Source organism: Neofelis nebulosa, chromosome 3 (genome assembly GCF_028018385.1).
Source record: "Neofelis nebulosa isolate mNeoNeb1 chromosome 3, mNeoNeb1.pri, whole genome shotgun sequence".
NCBI lineage: Eukaryota > Metazoa > Chordata > Mammalia > Carnivora > Felidae > Neofelis > Neofelis nebulosa.
In genome coordinates this window covers 148,081,105-148,097,883 of record NC_080784.1, presented here as the reverse complement: position 1 = coordinate 148,097,883, position 16,779 = coordinate 148,081,105, and the positions used below count along the sequence as shown (strand labels likewise).

At 38.9% G+C, this 16,779-nt stretch overlaps 1 protein-coding gene across 1 annotated transcript in view; it reads right to left on the bottom strand.

Annotated features, from left to right (window-relative positions):
* Positions 1-4,960: 4,960 nt before the first annotated feature.
* Positions 4,961-16,779, bottom strand: part of LOC131507479 (cytochrome c oxidase assembly protein COX18, mitochondrial) — an 84,000-nt gene continuing 72,181 nt past the window's right edge. The window contains exons 12-15 of the transcript XR_009259514.1: positions 15,317-15,374; positions 12,814-12,919; positions 8,204-8,321; positions 4,961-7,849 (exon numbers count right to left, since the gene is read on the bottom strand). The gene's annotated coding sequence lies outside the window, so the exon portion shown is untranslated. The remainder of the gene's footprint in view (positions 7,850-8,203; positions 8,322-12,813; positions 12,920-15,316; positions 15,375-16,779) is intronic.

The following is a 16,779-nucleotide window of genomic DNA, read 5'->3' as shown; positions in this document are numbered from 1 at the left end:
TCTCCTCATCAGGGAAATACAAATCAAAACCACACTCAGATACCACCTCACGCCAGTCAGAGTGGCCAAAATGAAGAAATCAGGAGACTATAGATGCTGGAGAGGATGTGGAGAGACGGGAACCCTCTTGCACTGTTGGTGGGAATGCAAATTGGTGGGAAAGCAGTGTGGAGGTTCCTCAAAAAATTAAAAATAGACCTACCCTATGACCCAGCAATAGCACTGCTAGGAATTTATCCAAGGGATACAGGAGTACTGATGCATAGGGGCACTTGTACCCCAATGTTTATAGCAGCACTCTCAACAATCGCCAAATTATGGAAAGAGCCTAAATGTCCATCAACTGATGAATGGATAAAGAAATTGTGGTTTATATACACAATGGAATACTACGTGGCAATGAGAAAGAATGAAATATGGCCTTTTGTAGCAACGTGGATGGAACTGGAGAGTGTGATGCTAAGTGAAATAAGCCATACAGAGAAAGACAGATACCATATGGTTTCACTCTTATGTGGATCCTGAGAAACGTAACAGAAACCCATGGGGGAGGGGAAGGGAAAAAAAAAAAAAAAAGAGGTTAGAGTGGGAGAGAGCCAAAGCATAAGAGACTGTTAAAAACTGAGAACAAACTGAGGGTTGATGGGGGGTGGGAGGGAGGGCAGGGTGGGTGATGGGTATTGAGGAGGGCACCTTTTGGGATGAGCACTGGGTGTTGTATGGAAACCAATTTGACAGTAAATTTCATATATTAAAAAAAAAAAAAAAAAAAAAAAAAGAAGCTATGAGATTAGGTGAACCTAGAAACTGTATATTAGTTATTTAAGAAATACTATACTCCATATTCTACAGATAGAAATAATAATAAGGTTGATTTGCATTTGTAAAAGTTGAGGAGGATATAAACCATTAGAGTGAAAACAAAGCTGAATATGCTAAGAGAAAGGATGAAAATTTACGTAAAGTATATACTTAAATATAAAAGACTACAGTAATAAGGCATGAGAAAAAGCTATTAACCAAGCATATCTCTGTAAAAAGCATATAACATTTCTTTGTGTTAATTATAGGTTTGCCATGAAAACACTTCATATTAACTTAAAGATCACTTTCCCTTTGAGTTAACACACTTAATGTTAATAAGTGTCACACTGAGGAAAAAGAGTCAACAAACTGAAGAATAATACTCTGTATGCATTTCCTAAAGTTCTGTATATGCTTCTATACAGTGTATATCACTCTATGGTCTACAAAGGGCTTCCAAATACATTACTTTCTTTATTATTTATTTCAATCTAGATATTTGTTATCAAATTATTCTAAGCTAATTATTTGTCATTAAGTGTAAGTTATAAAATTATTATTAATCAAAAGCATCAAGATGATGTAAAAGTCAAGTATCAGTCAATACTTTCACAACCTGACATATTAGTTTTGTATTGCTGCATTACAAATCACCATAAACTCACCAGTGTAAAACAAAACCCATTTATTAGCTCACAGTTCTGTATGTCAGAAGTCTGGACACCCAGAAACTCTGCTTAGAGTTTGACAGGCAGAAAGCAAGGTGAATGGCCATGGTGGGATCTTATCTGGAAGGTCTGAGGAGAATCTGCTTCCAGGTTCATTCACATTGTTGGTAGACTTGAGCTCCTTGTATGTGTGGGATTGAGGTCTTCATTTATTTGCTGGCTGTTGGCCAGAAGTTATTCTCAGCAAGTAGAAGCCATCCTCAAGTTCTTGCATGTGGCCCCTTCCATCTTCCAAGTCATCAGTGGTGCATCAAATCCTTCTTGTGCTTTGAATCTATCTGATTTCCTCTTCTGCCATCAGCTGGAGAAAACACTCTGCTTTTAAAGTGCTCATGTGATTACTTTAGGTCTACCCTGATGATCTTTTGATTAACTCAGTTGACTGATTAGTAACCTTAATTGCCTCTGCAAAACGCCTTTGCCATGTAAGATAACATAATCACATGCATGATATTCACAGTCCTGGGGATTAGGGCAAGAGATGTTGGGGAGTCATCTTCAGATTTTTACCTACCACAGCTGACATCTGCAATTAAAACAACTGCTTTGCCACTCTTCCCAATAGCAAAAAGTTCTTTAGAATATTTTTAATGTCACCTTCCCAACCCCCAACACCTGTCATTTCCCTCCTCCCCCACGCACCCCCCCACCCCCTTCTTTCATAATGCATTCATTCTTCCTCGCCCCCTTCTTTTAGGCTTTGTGGGAAATTTTTTAGTATTTATTTTAAAATCCCTTACAATGTATTCCCTGTTTTTCAGCCATCCTTAGTTACCATTATGTTCTTTATTCTCAGATTAGATTCATCCATTAAGATCTAATTCTTGTTTATCTTACTCACTACAGTATCCCTGTTGTCAACAACTATGTTCGTATGTATCAGGCACACAACAATTATTTTTTGATTGAATTAATGAATCTGTTCATATGGTGAGGCTCCCTGTTTATCATTTATTCCTGTCCTCTTCATCTTGCCTCTGGCTTGAGTTCTTCATTTGGGTTTCACTTATATCTTAGCTAGACTATCTCAAGTATTTATCCCAGAGGGGTTACTTGGATAACTCTGTTTTGTCACCTATCCTTGAATGTCTTTATTCAGGTAAACAATACCTTAGCTGGATACAGCATTCTTGAGGTGTTATTCTTTTTCTCTGATGTTATTCCATTGTCTTTTAGTTTCCTTTGTTTACAGATGGGTATTCTAGTGGCATTATGATTCTTTTTGCTCAAGAGGCAATTTGATCTTTCTTCCTGGAAGACTGTAAAAAGTTTTTCTTTGTCCACTAAAGTTTAAGAATTTTACCAGAAAATAACTGGGTGAGTATCTTTTCTTAACAGTTCAGCCTAGAGCCCTGAGAGTGCTGTAAATCTGCAGACTCAAGTCAACTCGGGCTTGAAAAATGCTCGCCTAGAATTTGTTTAAGTACAGTTTCTCCTCCATCTGTTCTCTTTTCCCCTTCAGAATACCTACTACCCATATGTTCAGTTTCCTGGATTTACCCACCAATCTTTTATCTTTCCATCATCATTTCCATCTAGCTGATTAGAAGCCAGGCCCTCGGGCAGCAGCTTTTAAAGGATGCAAATATATACAGTCCTGTGGTCCCCAATGGCTACCAGTGTCAGGCAATGTACAGATGTCCCCTGGTGGCGAGTTGCAAAGCTCAGGGTGCCATACAAGCATTAAGCTCATTTGGGGGAGATACAGTGAGTGGTAGTAGCTAGGCAGAGGGAGACTGCAAAGTTCTCCAGCCTCCATTCCCTGAGGGCACTTCTGTTGGTTTCTAGTTGTGTGCCAAACCCCTTGCCAGCATTAGCAAGCAGGCCTCTTTGACAGAAAGACTGGGGTGTGTCTCAGTCTGCTGTCTGTGCAGTGCCCCAGGAGCGGTAGCCTGCCAAGAACTGTCTCTCTGATTGTTACAGTCCCATGAAACTCAGGATCACAAGCACCCCTGGCCCACAGAGCCAGATGATCAAGGGGCATTCCCTGGGTGGCAGCTATAAAACCAGGGGCACCAGGCACGTGCAACAGCTCCCCTCCAGGAGATAGTGATGCTCTGCAGTGCAACAGAGGGAGGGCACCAAGATGGTGCCCACTGGCTGGAATCAGGCAGAGGGAGAACATATAAGTGGTGCCTCCTGGGGGAAAAGGGGTACAACAGAAGATGGCACCTGCCAATCAGAATGAGACACAAGGCAAGCATGTAGATGGTGCCTGCAGGGGTTGGGGGTGGGGGGTGGGGGAAGAGAAAAGAAAGAAAAGGCACCGCCTGCTGGCCAGAGGGAGGCAGAGGGAGAGTGTGAAGAGGGTACTCACCAGCCAGCAGGCCCCTAGATGTGTGCGGAATTAGATGCCTGTCCCTCAGACCCAGGCTTTGAAATCGGCAAATGAGCCTCATTCACACAAAGTCTGAGCATGTCTATCTGCCACCTCTGCACTGAACCCCCAGGCAAGTAAGTCCAAGGGTGCAAACCCTTTAAGCTTTTTTTTCTTAGATCCTCACAGCCTTGGGGGCCCCACTGAGATGAGCCCTGTTATTTTTCAAAGCTAGATGTTTTGGGGGATTGTCTCTCAGGTCTTAAAAGTTGATATGCCTGGTGTGGGGTTCAAACTCTCCAGGGGAAGCTCGGGGTTTTGAGTTCCCTCCCAATTGCGGGTCACGGCACTGGGAACAGGGCTTATGGCAAGGTTGTGTCCCAGCCTCTCCTACCTGCTTCAAAGTAGGACTTCTCTCGCTCACCAGATGCACAGGAGTTGCTCGGACAGTTTTTCTCTGAAGACTTTGTGCCGTATGTAGCTGCAGACTGGGTTTGTCCGTGGGAAGAAGACATGAGCCCGGGAGCCTCCTGCGTCGCCATCTTGAACCGTAATCTTGTCCCCAGCACTTCTATTTCTGTATTTCTGTGACATACGTTCTGATAGCTCAACTTGTTCCTTCTCTCTTGGGTGGCTGGACCCTCTCGGCTGGGCTGCTATCTTTTTTTGTAGCTTCTTTGGAACTTGGATTTTATTGTTGAGAAAGCATAAAGGGCAGTGATAGGCAAAATATTCTCAGGACCTGGGGCATGTGATGAAAACCCAGCGTACCAGTCCTGCAGAACTTCCCTGTCGTCTCCTACCCTGAATGGCAGGGTAGATGCCACTTAGTCTTTCAGCTCTCTCCTGATCTGTGGACAGTTAGGGAGGGGGACACTCATCTGAAACGGAGGTGGAGAATTTCCCAGGATTAGGTGCCTTGGGTTTCAAAGTGCTTACAAAGTACCCTCTAATCCAAGGAAGCCCTGGACCACTCCTCACCAAAGGACCCAACGGTGCCTAAAGCCTCCCCCGCACCCCCAGGTCCTCAGGCTCAATAGATACATGGCTGAGGAGAGTCAAGTAGTTTCAAATTGAAAGTGGAAGAAAGGAAGTTGTGTCACCACATTCCCAGAATCACTCGAATTTATTTAATCACAGAAAGAACACTTTCACTGAACAACTGTTACCATCCTCATAGCCAGTGTTCAGAATTAGAGGTTTGCGGAACATACTTTGGGAAATGCAGGTAAACATCCCCTTAGGAAGCATCTTTAATGCAAACCGACCTGTTTGGTAAAAGATATTTTCACAATGCAGGCTTTGGTTATGATCAATGTTTCAAAGTAGTGCTTTTGATAAACCAACAAGGAAAATCACTGAAAAGGAAATAAAATTAAAACAATGCTCTAACTTGACATGATGTTATCTGCATATTTTGAAAACAATTTCACTCTTTGGTAGGAATTTAGATGCAGACATACACAAATTTAATACTCAAAAGAGGGGAAAACTGGCATCAGGGTATTCTCTGCTCGCCAAGCTGAAAGAATGTTATTGAAGATTCCTTACATAAATGTTCCTTGACCTTTGAGTGAACCAGCAGGTCTTAAACATTGCATTAGCCAAAGCAAATTCCCATAGCAAATAAAGTTTTTAGATGAATGCATTAGATTTTTCCCTCTTCAGTCTAAAGAGGAATAACCATCAACCATCATCAGAAGCAGCAAGTTAACATTTTCAGGTTGATTCTCAAAGATCACTGGGATTCTGATACAGAGTAAACATTGTGCCAGTTCTAAAAGAAAGACAGGGGTCTAGTAGTTGATGCAAAAAATGACTTAAGTGCTTATTTTAAGATTGCTACCTGAAATAATCACTGTTCAAAATGCCAAGTCCCCATATGCTATGATCTTATAATGGTGGTGTGCCAGTTTTTAGGGCATCTGATGATGTGGGTCTCTTAAAATGCATTACAGAAATGGGTTGTTTCAAATAATTTTTTATTTGAAAAAAATTTTTACAGTGCACTATTGTGAGACTTCTGATAAAAATAAGATTATCAGTCTAGCAGAAGATTAATAATTGATTATTCTGCAATTTACAGAGCTTTTCTTTTATTCATTCATTCATTCATTCATTCATTTCTTTATTTTGAGAGACTGAGAGACAGAGAGAGAGGGAGAGAATCCCAAGCAGGTTGGCTGACAGTGCAGAGCCTGACGTAGGGCTCGATCCCATGACCCTGAGCTGAAATCAAGAGTCAATGCTTAACTGACTAAGCCACCCAGGTGCCCCAACAGAGCTTTTTAGTTAAGACTTCAGTTACATGTGTAAAAGGTACTTTGACATTTTCTAGATTGTCTCTGTACCTCTTCCCTCTTCAGGGTAGCATGAGAATGTACAGTGATTAAAATTTTCCAAACCATTCAAATGTCTGGTTTTCATTATTTATGAGAACATCTGATCCACTTTATATTTCTTATCTATCTACATTTCAGAATTCCGTTTGTAGAAAAAAATTTAAAAGCCACACTAATTAGACCCCACTTTCTCAAGTGTTAAATGACAGGTCAATGACAAACTTTTTCATTCAAGTAACTGAGTTCTTCAGACAAATGTTAAAGTTCAAAAACACTAAGTAACTCAAAAATGCTGGGAGTGTAGCAGAAAAGCTATAATTTTGTTTACTTAAGCCTTTTACAAACGAAAAGATCAGCGTTGAGGTGTTACAGAATTATGATAGTGCTATACGAGGGCTCTTAAAGAAAATGGTTCACCAAAGGCCAATAGTCACTTGAGCGCTGGCATTGCCACTGTGTGAATTAAGTAATTTTTTTATTCTCTTGTCCTCTGTTGAATGCTTTTAGCAGTTGCTAAGGATGAATCTGATGAAAAAGCAAGTACTCCAAGTCCAAAATATCTTCTGGAGACTTCACCAAAGTAAATACCAAAACAAATGACTTCCAACATGATGGCTGCTCCTTCTGGTTTCTTCCGATTTTTGTGGCTCCATAAGCAGAACTCAGTGCACTTAGCTGTCACCCAATCCAGGAAAGGTGACCACAGCAGCTGCTGTCCACTCCACATTTGTTTCTTCCAAAAGAGAAGTAGTATAATGTAGTGGTTAAGGGCTTTTTAAGCAGACAGTCATGATTCCAAATCTTACAATTTTCTAGACCTCTTCTAAGCCTCAATGTCTTCACCAGCAAAACAGTTGAACAGTCCTCCCTCACTGGCTTACCGTGAGGATGAAATGGGATAAGGTTTGGAAAGAACTAGTATGGTGTCAGGCATGTGATCATCAATGATGGATGTACCTGAAGATACACAGCCTCTCTCCTAAGTGTCTTCTCCTCTCCCTTTTCTCCTTGCACCAGAGACATGCAGAAAAGGAAGTGACGAACAAGGCATTGCACTTGCATTTTCTGATGCATCAAGACCTTCCTCCTCCTATCATCTGTTCTACAGTTGAAGGAGACAAGACTTTTTATAATCAGATGTTTCACGTCCTCTCAGCCTTATCTCCTGCCTCTTTTCCACCCCATGATGAACTTTTCTCCAGCTGTCCACCCAAACACTCCATGTAACTTCAAACATTATGCAGGTTGTTTTCTCTGTCTAGAAGGCTCTTCTCAACTTGGGTCCACCAAAGTCCTATTCATCCTTTACCACAGATATACTTCCTTTGTGAATTTGGAGTACATCTTCATCAGCCTTCCAAGCTTCTCTCTCATCAGTACTCCCATTGCACATTGCTCTCAGCTTTCTTAAGTCATGAATCATCTTGGAATTTATTGATGAATTGCTAGGAGTGTCTTTCCTGGAAGAGTGTGACTCTCTCCAGGACAGCACCCATCTCTTATGCTAGCAGGGTTTAGCCCAGTGTCTGGCACTTAGTGTTCAATAAGATGTCTGTAATTATAATAAATGGACTCTCCTCTTGTGAATTCCCCCATAAATCTCATCCTTTCCCATTCACATCAAATCTCCCATAATCTCTATTTTGATGTTCGCTGCTCTGAAAACATAAAAGATACAATATATGTGTGCATCAAATCAACACTTTGTACACCTTAAACTTACACAATTATGTGCCGACCGTATCTCAATAAAGCTGGAAAAAATAAATCAACAAATCATGAAAGACAGCCACTCACACCCTGCCTCAGTTTGGCTCTCCCAAAAGCAGACTCTGAAACAAGGATTTTTAATGCAAGCAATTTATTTGAGGTAATTCAGGTAATCCCCAAAACACCAAAGGGAAAGTGGGGGAAATGAGAAAAGGAAAAGGAAGCAGCAAATAAAAGTGAATCCCACTCGGTGCCAGGTGTGAACTCCTATGAGAAAACAGTGTGAAAGAGAATTTTCTTACCTGAGCTCAAGAATTCACCCACCACCTCTACCAGTCACTTGGGAAGACTGCTCCTGGAGAATGTCAGTTCCTTGGTCCTTCCACTTGCCACGTGCCATTGCAGGGTAGTCACCCTTGGCTTGGAAGAAAAGATCAGGCAGATTTGGCCTGTCTAACTGAAGTGGGGAGGCTTGCCTGAGAAATAAGATCAGGGCACCAATAGCAGCATACCTCTCAGGCACTGGCTCCCCCTTGGAAGCTTTGGTTTACCCCCATCAGCAGTAAGGCCCCTATTTCAACCCACAAGCATAGTGACCAGTGTAGAGTTTAAATAGCAAAAACTTTCTTCCCAAAGATAGCAAGCCGACATGAAAGAGGAAAAAGGATTTTTACAACAGCTGCTCCTTATTTATAGTTCCTGCTAGGATTGTGAACTAGAAAAACACATAAATGGATCATCTGGAGAAGAATGTTTCTTGCAGACAGAGAAGACCCTCTCACATTCTCTCTGCTCTCAAGGGAAGAATCTATTCCTTTGATGATCTAGTCCAGTATTTAAATGTCCTTGACTCTGAGCAATAAAAATAGCTTACATTTACTGGATGTTTACTGTGCATCAGGATGCAAAGCTGAGCTCATTTAATCCTCCCAACAACCTCATAATTACTGTTATATCTGAAATTTTTCACATCAGAAAACCAAAGTCAGATAAGTTTTAAGGAATCTGTCCAAAGTTATAGACTGCAGGAAAGTGTTTGGAGGCGGGACTCTAACCCAAGTCCTTTTGAATCCAGTATTCATATCCTTCACTTATATTCATTAAGTTCATTATCCCATGTCCTTAACAAAGAGAAAGATCCAGTTAGTCAGCATTTTCCATATAACTCTTCTTCAAATACCCCCTCTTTAAGCTAAATTATATTCATTTATTTAGCTGTTCCTAATATAACTTATCTTTTTAAATGCATTTATTTATTTTGAGGGGGTTGGGGCAGAGGGAGAGAGAGAATCCCAAGCAGTGTCTGTGCTGCCAGCACAGAGCCCGATGTGGGGCTAGATCCCACAAACCGTGAGATCATGACCTCAGCTGAAATCAAGAATCGGACGCTTCACTGACTGAGTCACCCAGTTGCCCCCCCAATATAACTTATTTCCCTTTTACTCATGTATGTTTCTGTCTCCCAACCTCTTAATTTTATATATTCTTCAATAAAATATGTCAAATTGCTGCGTGTACAGACCTCATCTAATTCCTGGCAAGTCCATAAATCACAAAACTATTATTGAAAATTATCTATAAGCATTTATGTTTAAATCTTAAATTATGCTAGCCAAATAAAAGCATCATGAAATTACTCCCAGATAAAAAATTACAGCATGTGGGACATAAAGCAATTCTGAAGCAGAATAAATTCATTACAATCTTGAGAATAAATGGCGCTTTGGGTGGTGAAAGTGTTCTGATTATGCTCATAACCAGGCTTCATTCTTCAACTACCACATTCAAGGAAAATTTTGTCTTAAATTTAATTTATGTTTGCAAACATGCGGTGAGCTCTTTCAGCAAGTATCTTTCCCCAGATTCCTTAAACTGGCACAGTTTCTATGAAGTTTATTTTGCTTCTTTGCAGTCACCATCTAGGGCATATGATATATATAGTGTGGCAAGTCTCAATTTTTCTTCAAGTTTACCTTTATTACCGTCACTCTGTGGGCCTTAAATTTCAGCAGTTTCCAAAATTGTAACTGTATACTAATCAAAACCATTAATTTTTATATATTACTTTTTTAACTCCCTGTATTAGAACCAGAATGTAAGGCTTAATGGAGGAAAGCACGAGCATGGGTATCTGTGTATGGTACTCATCACTCATTCTTCTATGGCCCTGAATAAGATGAGAGGTGCAGCCACCTGCCCCTTTCTGACCTGAGTGACTTTTGGTCCATATGTTGGCTTTCACAGTTTGCCCTTCCAGATTTGCCTTTCTCCATAGTGCCCTGTGCCCATATGGCTGACCTGCATAGACTCTAGCAGTGAGCTCCCTTACCCTCTGCCTTTCAGTTGAGTTGGTGCAATGGGGAACACTGATTCCATCTGTAAGTCAGTTTCTAACATCATCATTCATGCAAGTTTATTCAATTCATTCACATGTCACATTCTGTACTCGTCATTGGAGAGTCAACAGTTGCTAGGTAAATGTACCATTTATGTCTCATGATCCTAACATTTTCCTTTTGGAAGCCCATATTGAAAGTATTTTTCTACCGGGCTGTATTTATTAAGTAATTTTATACTTGTAAAAAGTAATCAAAGGCCACCAATAAATGAATGGATAAACAAAATATTGCCTATATACACAACAGAATATGACTCAGCCATAAAAAGGAATTAAGTACTGATAATTGCTACAGTGTGGATGAACCTCAAAAATATTAGGCTAAGTGAAAGACATAAAAGCTCACATATTATGTGACTCCATCTACATGAAATATCTAAAGTAAATAAATCCAAAAAGACAAAAAGTAGATTGGTGGTTGCCTTGGGTTAGCGGGATCAGGAAGTGAGAAGTGACTACTTAATGGGTATGAGATTTTGTTTGGGGTGATAAAAACATGTTTTGTAACTACTAGGAGGAAGTGTTTCCACAACATTATGAATGTAGTAAGTGCCAATAAATTATATACTTTAAAATGGTTAATTTTATGTTATGTGAATTCACCTCAATCAAAAGAATTAATCAACAGTAAATTTAGTGGCCAATCATCATTCTATCAGCAGAGATAACCAGAAGTTACTCTCTTAATATGAGTTGATACCAGCTAAAAGCAAAACAAAACAAACAAAAAAACTTGTTTCAATTTGTCCATAAACTAATCTTTTATCCTTATTAATCAGACAGCTTTCTAACTACTGGTTTCTATATTTAAATTATCTTTAAACCAATAAATGAAGTACTATTGAGAGGTAACTCAAGTATTCCAGGTACTATACTATGTTTTATTATAAATTCATTATATTAACTTTTTGCCTCGTATGATAAAACCAGCCATGATAATAATAAAATGATGAAAATCCACAACATAACATCACTATCAACATCTAATACTTACTGAGCCTTTAAGTATTGCCAGGAATGGGTGAAGTGCTTAACAAGCATCATTTCATTCATACCTCACATTTTACTCACATTATTTCATTACAATAGTAACATAGGAGGCACTTATTACCCTCATTTTCAGATGATGACACAGATGCAGAGTTCAGATAACTTGATCAAGATCAAAATCCAGTAAAAAGCAAAGCCAAGGTCTAATCGAGCGGTCTGTCTCCTGCAACCCATGTGGTTAATCCATGTTGTTATACACAAAACTTTGGTAGATTTACTAAGCTATGTTTAGTTTCCCTGATGGCAGGCAATTCAAGCGTTAACAAAACTGAATACCTCGGCCAAAAAATAAAGGCTATGGTAAATGGTAAACCAGAGATCTAGAAAAGCCCAGACTTGGTATGTTGACCACTTGATATACCCAGATAATGTTTCCTTTTTTTTTTTAAATTAAAATGTAGTTGACACACAAGGCTATGTTAGTTTCAGGTGTCCAACATAATCGTTCAAAAGTCTATACCTTATGCTATTCTCAACACAAGTCTAGCTACCATCTGTTACCATCCAATGCCATTACAACACCACTGACTATATCCCCTCCTATGCTGTACCTTTTCTTCCCATGACTTATTCATTTCATAACTGGAAGCCTGTACCTTTTACTCTTCCTTATGCATTTTTCCCTTCCTCCCAACCTCCTCCCCTCTGGCAACCATCAATTTGTTTTCTGTATTTATGTGTCTGCTATGCTTTGTTTTGTTTTTCAGATTCCACACGTAAGTGAAATTACATAGTCCTTGTCTTTCTTTTATTTCTCTTAGCATAATACCTTCTAGATCCACTCATGTTGTTACAAATGGTAAGATTTCATTCGTTTTTATGCTGAACAATATTCCTTTGTATATATATACCACATCTTCTTTATGCATTCTTCTATTGGTGGACACTTGGGTTGCTTCCATCTCTTGGCTACTGTAAATAATGCTACGGTAAACACAGGGGTGCATATATCTTTTTGATTTAGTGTTTTATTTTCTTTGGGTAAATACCCAGTAGTAGAACTAGTGGAGCATATGGTATTCCTATTTTTACTTTTTTGAGGAGCTTCCATTCTATTTTCTACAGTGGCTGCATCAATTTACATTCCCACCAATAGTGCATGAGAGGGTTCCCTTTTCTCCACCCCCTTGCCAACACTTCTCTTTTGTCTTTCTTATTCTAGCCATTCTGACAGGTATTGGGTGATATCATGGTTTTGATTTGCATTTCCCTGATGATTAATGATGTTGAGCATCTTTTCATGTGTCTATTGGCCATCTGTATATCTTCTTTGGAAAAATACCTATTCAGGTCCTCTGCCCATTTTTTAAAAATTGAAGTATAATGAGCCCTGCCCATTTTTTAATTGGATTTTTTTAGTTGTAGAAGTTAACTATCTATCTATTTATTGGTTCTTTTCATAAGTTCTTTATATCCTTATCAGATATATCATTTGCAAATATCATCTCCCATTCAGTAGCTTACTTTTTAATTTTGTTGATGGTTTCCTTCACTGTGCAAAAGCTTTTTATTTTGGTGTAGTCCCAGTAGTTTATTTTTGCTTTTGTTTCCTTGGCCTGAGGAGACTTATCTAGAAAAAAAAGCAGAACAGATTACTACCTATGTTTCCTTCTAGGAGTTTTATAGTTTCAGGTCATACATTTAAGTCTTTAATCCATTTTGAGTTTATTTTAATGTGTGGTGTGAGAAACAGGTCCAGTTTCATTCTTTTGCATGTAGCTGCCCAGTGTTTCCAGCACCATTTATTGAAAAGACTGTCTTTTCCTCAATGTATATTCTTGCCTCTTTTGTCATAGACTAATTGACCATGTAGGCATGGATTTATTTCTGGGCTCTTATTCTGTTCCATGGATCTATGTGTTGTGCCAGTGACAATACCATACTGTTTTGGTTATTATTGTAGTATATCTTCAAACCTGGGATTGTGATATCTCCAGCTTTGCTCCTCTTTCTCAAAATTTGTTTTGGTTATTCAGTGTCTTTTGTGGTTCCATACAAATTTTAGTATTATTTGTTCTGTAAAAAATGCTGTTGGTATTTTGATAGGGATTGCATTGAATCTACAGATTGCTTTGGGTAGTATGGACATTTTATGTATAGTTGTTCTTTTTTTAGTGTTTATTTATTTTGAAAGAAAGAGAGAGAGAGAGAGGGAGAGAGAGAATCCCAAACAGGCTCTGTGCTTTAGGCGCAGAGTCTGACATGGGGCTTGATCTCAGTAACTATGAGATCATGACCTAAGCTGAAATCAAGAGTTGGATGCTAAACCAACTGAACCATCCAGGCTCCCCTATATAGCTGTTCTTTAGTCTTAAACATGCAAGCCTTTAAAATATTGAGAATAATATGCCCAAATTAGGAAATCTATTAAAAATAGCCCCTTAAGAAATATGGTTTTTTTTTTAATTTTAATATTTATTTATTTTTGAGAGAGACAGAGCATGAGCAGGGAAAGGGGCAGAGATAAAGGGAGACACAGAATCTGAAGCAGAGAATCTGAAGCAGGTTCTAGGCTCTGAGCTGTCAGCACAGAGCCCGACGTGGCGGTTGAACTCATGAACAGTGAGATCATGACCTGAGCCAAAGTCAGACACTTAACTGACTGAGCCACCCAAGCACCCCTAAATATTAAATACACAAAAATAAACTCAAAATGGATTAAAGACTTAAATGTGAGACATAAAACCATAAAATCCTATAAGAAAGCACAAGCAGCAATTTCTCTGATATCAGCCATAGCAACATCTTTCTAGATATGTCTCCTGAGGCAAGGGAAATAAAAGCAAAAATAAACTATTGGGAATACATCAAAAAAAGTCTTCTGCATAGCAAACATCAACAAAACTAAAAGACAACCTATGGATGGGAGAAGATATTTGCAAACAATGTGTCCTATAAAGGGTTGGTATCCAAAATATATAAAGAACATACAAAACTCAATACCAAAACCCCCCAAATAATCCAATAAAAAAAACTGACAGAAAACATGAACAGACATTTCTCCAAAGAAAACATACACATGGCTAACAGACACATGAAAAGATGCTCAACATCACTCATCATCAGGGAAATGCAAACCAAAGCTACAATAAAACTACCTTACATCTGTCAGAATGACTCAAATCAAAAACACAAGAAATAATAAGTGTTGGCAAGGATGTGAAGGAAAAGGAACACTGTGTACTGTTGGTGGGAATACAAACTGGTACAGCCACTGTGGAAAGAAGTATGGAAAAAAGTTCCTCAAGAGATTAAAAATAGAACTACCTTGTGATCCAGCAATTGCACTCCCCAAAAATACAAAACACTAATTCAAAGGGGTACATACACTCCTATGTTTATTGCAGCATTATTTACAATAGCCAAGATATGGGAGCAGCCCAAGTGTCCATCAATAGACGAATGGCTAAAGATGTGGCATGTATGTGGTATGTATGTGTGTATACATACAATGGAATATTACTCAGCCATAAAAAAGAATGAAATCTTGCCATTTACAACAACATGGATGGAGCCAGAGAGTATAATGTTAAACAACATAAGTCAGTCAAAGACAAATACCATATGATTTCACTCATATGTGAAATTTAAGAAATAATCAAATATAAAAAAGAGACAGAGAGAGACAAACCAAGAAACAGACTCTTAACTATAGAGAACAAACTGATGGTTGCCAGAGGGTAAGTGAGTGGAGGGATGGGTGAAATAGGTGATGGGGATTAAGAGTACACTTATTATGGGGTGCCTGGGTGGCTCAGTTGGTTAAGCATCCAAGTTCGGATCAGGTCATGATCTCATGGTTTGTGGGTTTGAGCCCCGCGTTGGGTTCTGTGCTCACAGCTTAGAGACTGGAGCCTGCTTTGGATACTGTGTCTCCTTCTCTCTCTCTGCCCCACCCCCCTCACCCCCGCTTGTCCTCTTTCTCAGTCTCTCAAAGACAAATAAACGTTAAAAAGAGTACACTGACCATGATAAGCACTGGGTGATTTATAGAATTGTTGAGTCACTATATTACAAACCTGAAACTAATATAATAAAGTCTGTTAACTATACTGGAATTAAAATTTAAAAATAAATAGACAAGTAAATAAATAAATATTTAAAAATTAAAAAACAACAACAACAAAAATATGTCAACCCTTTGGAGATGCTCTTGATGCTGGTGAATAAAGAACTGTGATAGATGTTGCTCCCAGGATAGTCCCTGGAGTTCACTGACTATTCTTGTGCTGGGAAGGAGTCTATGAAATTCTAAGTTCCTGTTTTGCTCACAAGCCCCTTCTAAGAGATACCTTTTGCAAACAGTTGCTGTGATTCACACCATATATGCTGAATGAAACCTGGTACTTTGGCCTCAGACAAGAGTGTCCAAGTTAAAGGCTAAGTTACCACACAGTTTGATGTGGAGGAGGCCACGCCTCTGAAGTGGCTTGCATGAACCTTGCCAGGTCAGGAAATTCACTGTGGTTACTGACAAATAGACCACAACATATTATTTTTCTCTCAGAAGTACTAATTCTAGTTGGGGAAATTTGGAGACCCAGAGTGACTATATAGTTGGTCCCTTACATTCTTGCAATAAAGTCTCATTCCCTATTTTAACTTTTAGATATATTTATTCTCCAACTAAAGAAAAATTAAAAAAAAAACACAAGAACAGGTACAATTAAAAGAAGAATCCTGAAGTAGACAAAAAAATTGGGGGAAATGGAGAAAAGGAGATAAGAGACCTTTAAATGGTAACAATTCTTACTTTTTGAATATTAATATTGAACTCCTTGTTCATTTTATAAGGGATACTTAAAATCAGATCAAACTTTCCAAGTCTAACAAAAGGAATTCAGAGTGGGAAAATAGTCTCTGTTGTTCTATCCTTTTCCAGAAGAATCTAAGAAAATCAGAGAACTCAAGACATGACCAAAGAATATGACATCTTAAAAACTTTATTTCCCCCCAACTTCATCAAACTTTTTATAAGCTCACCTTGGTGTCAGCTAAAACATCCCTATTTTGTCTGACAAGGCCCATCCAATTCCCCCATCTGTAAATTCAGCTCATGTTCTCAGAACAGGATTTCTCCTCCCTTCGTCCTTCACCTTCCATTGAATACCCTCTACTACTTTTCTCCAAAATCCCTATAACAAATATTAGCTCACATACAAGGAAAGCAAGCAGAGTTTCAAAATGGGCCAGGGGCGGCATCCGTAAAAATAGCTCTGAGGAACAACACTCCTTTATCCAATAAAAACACAAGCAGAATTCAGAATAGTTATACTGTGGGATTTGTACATCTATCTGCTCTTTGAAAAGGTAAAATAAACATGAAAAATTCCATAAAATCCTAACTGAAAGTCACCTGCCCATCACCACCACTCTCCTTTCCAATAAACACTTGCTGGCAGAAGCAGGAGAGAAATCGAAGTTTCTTGC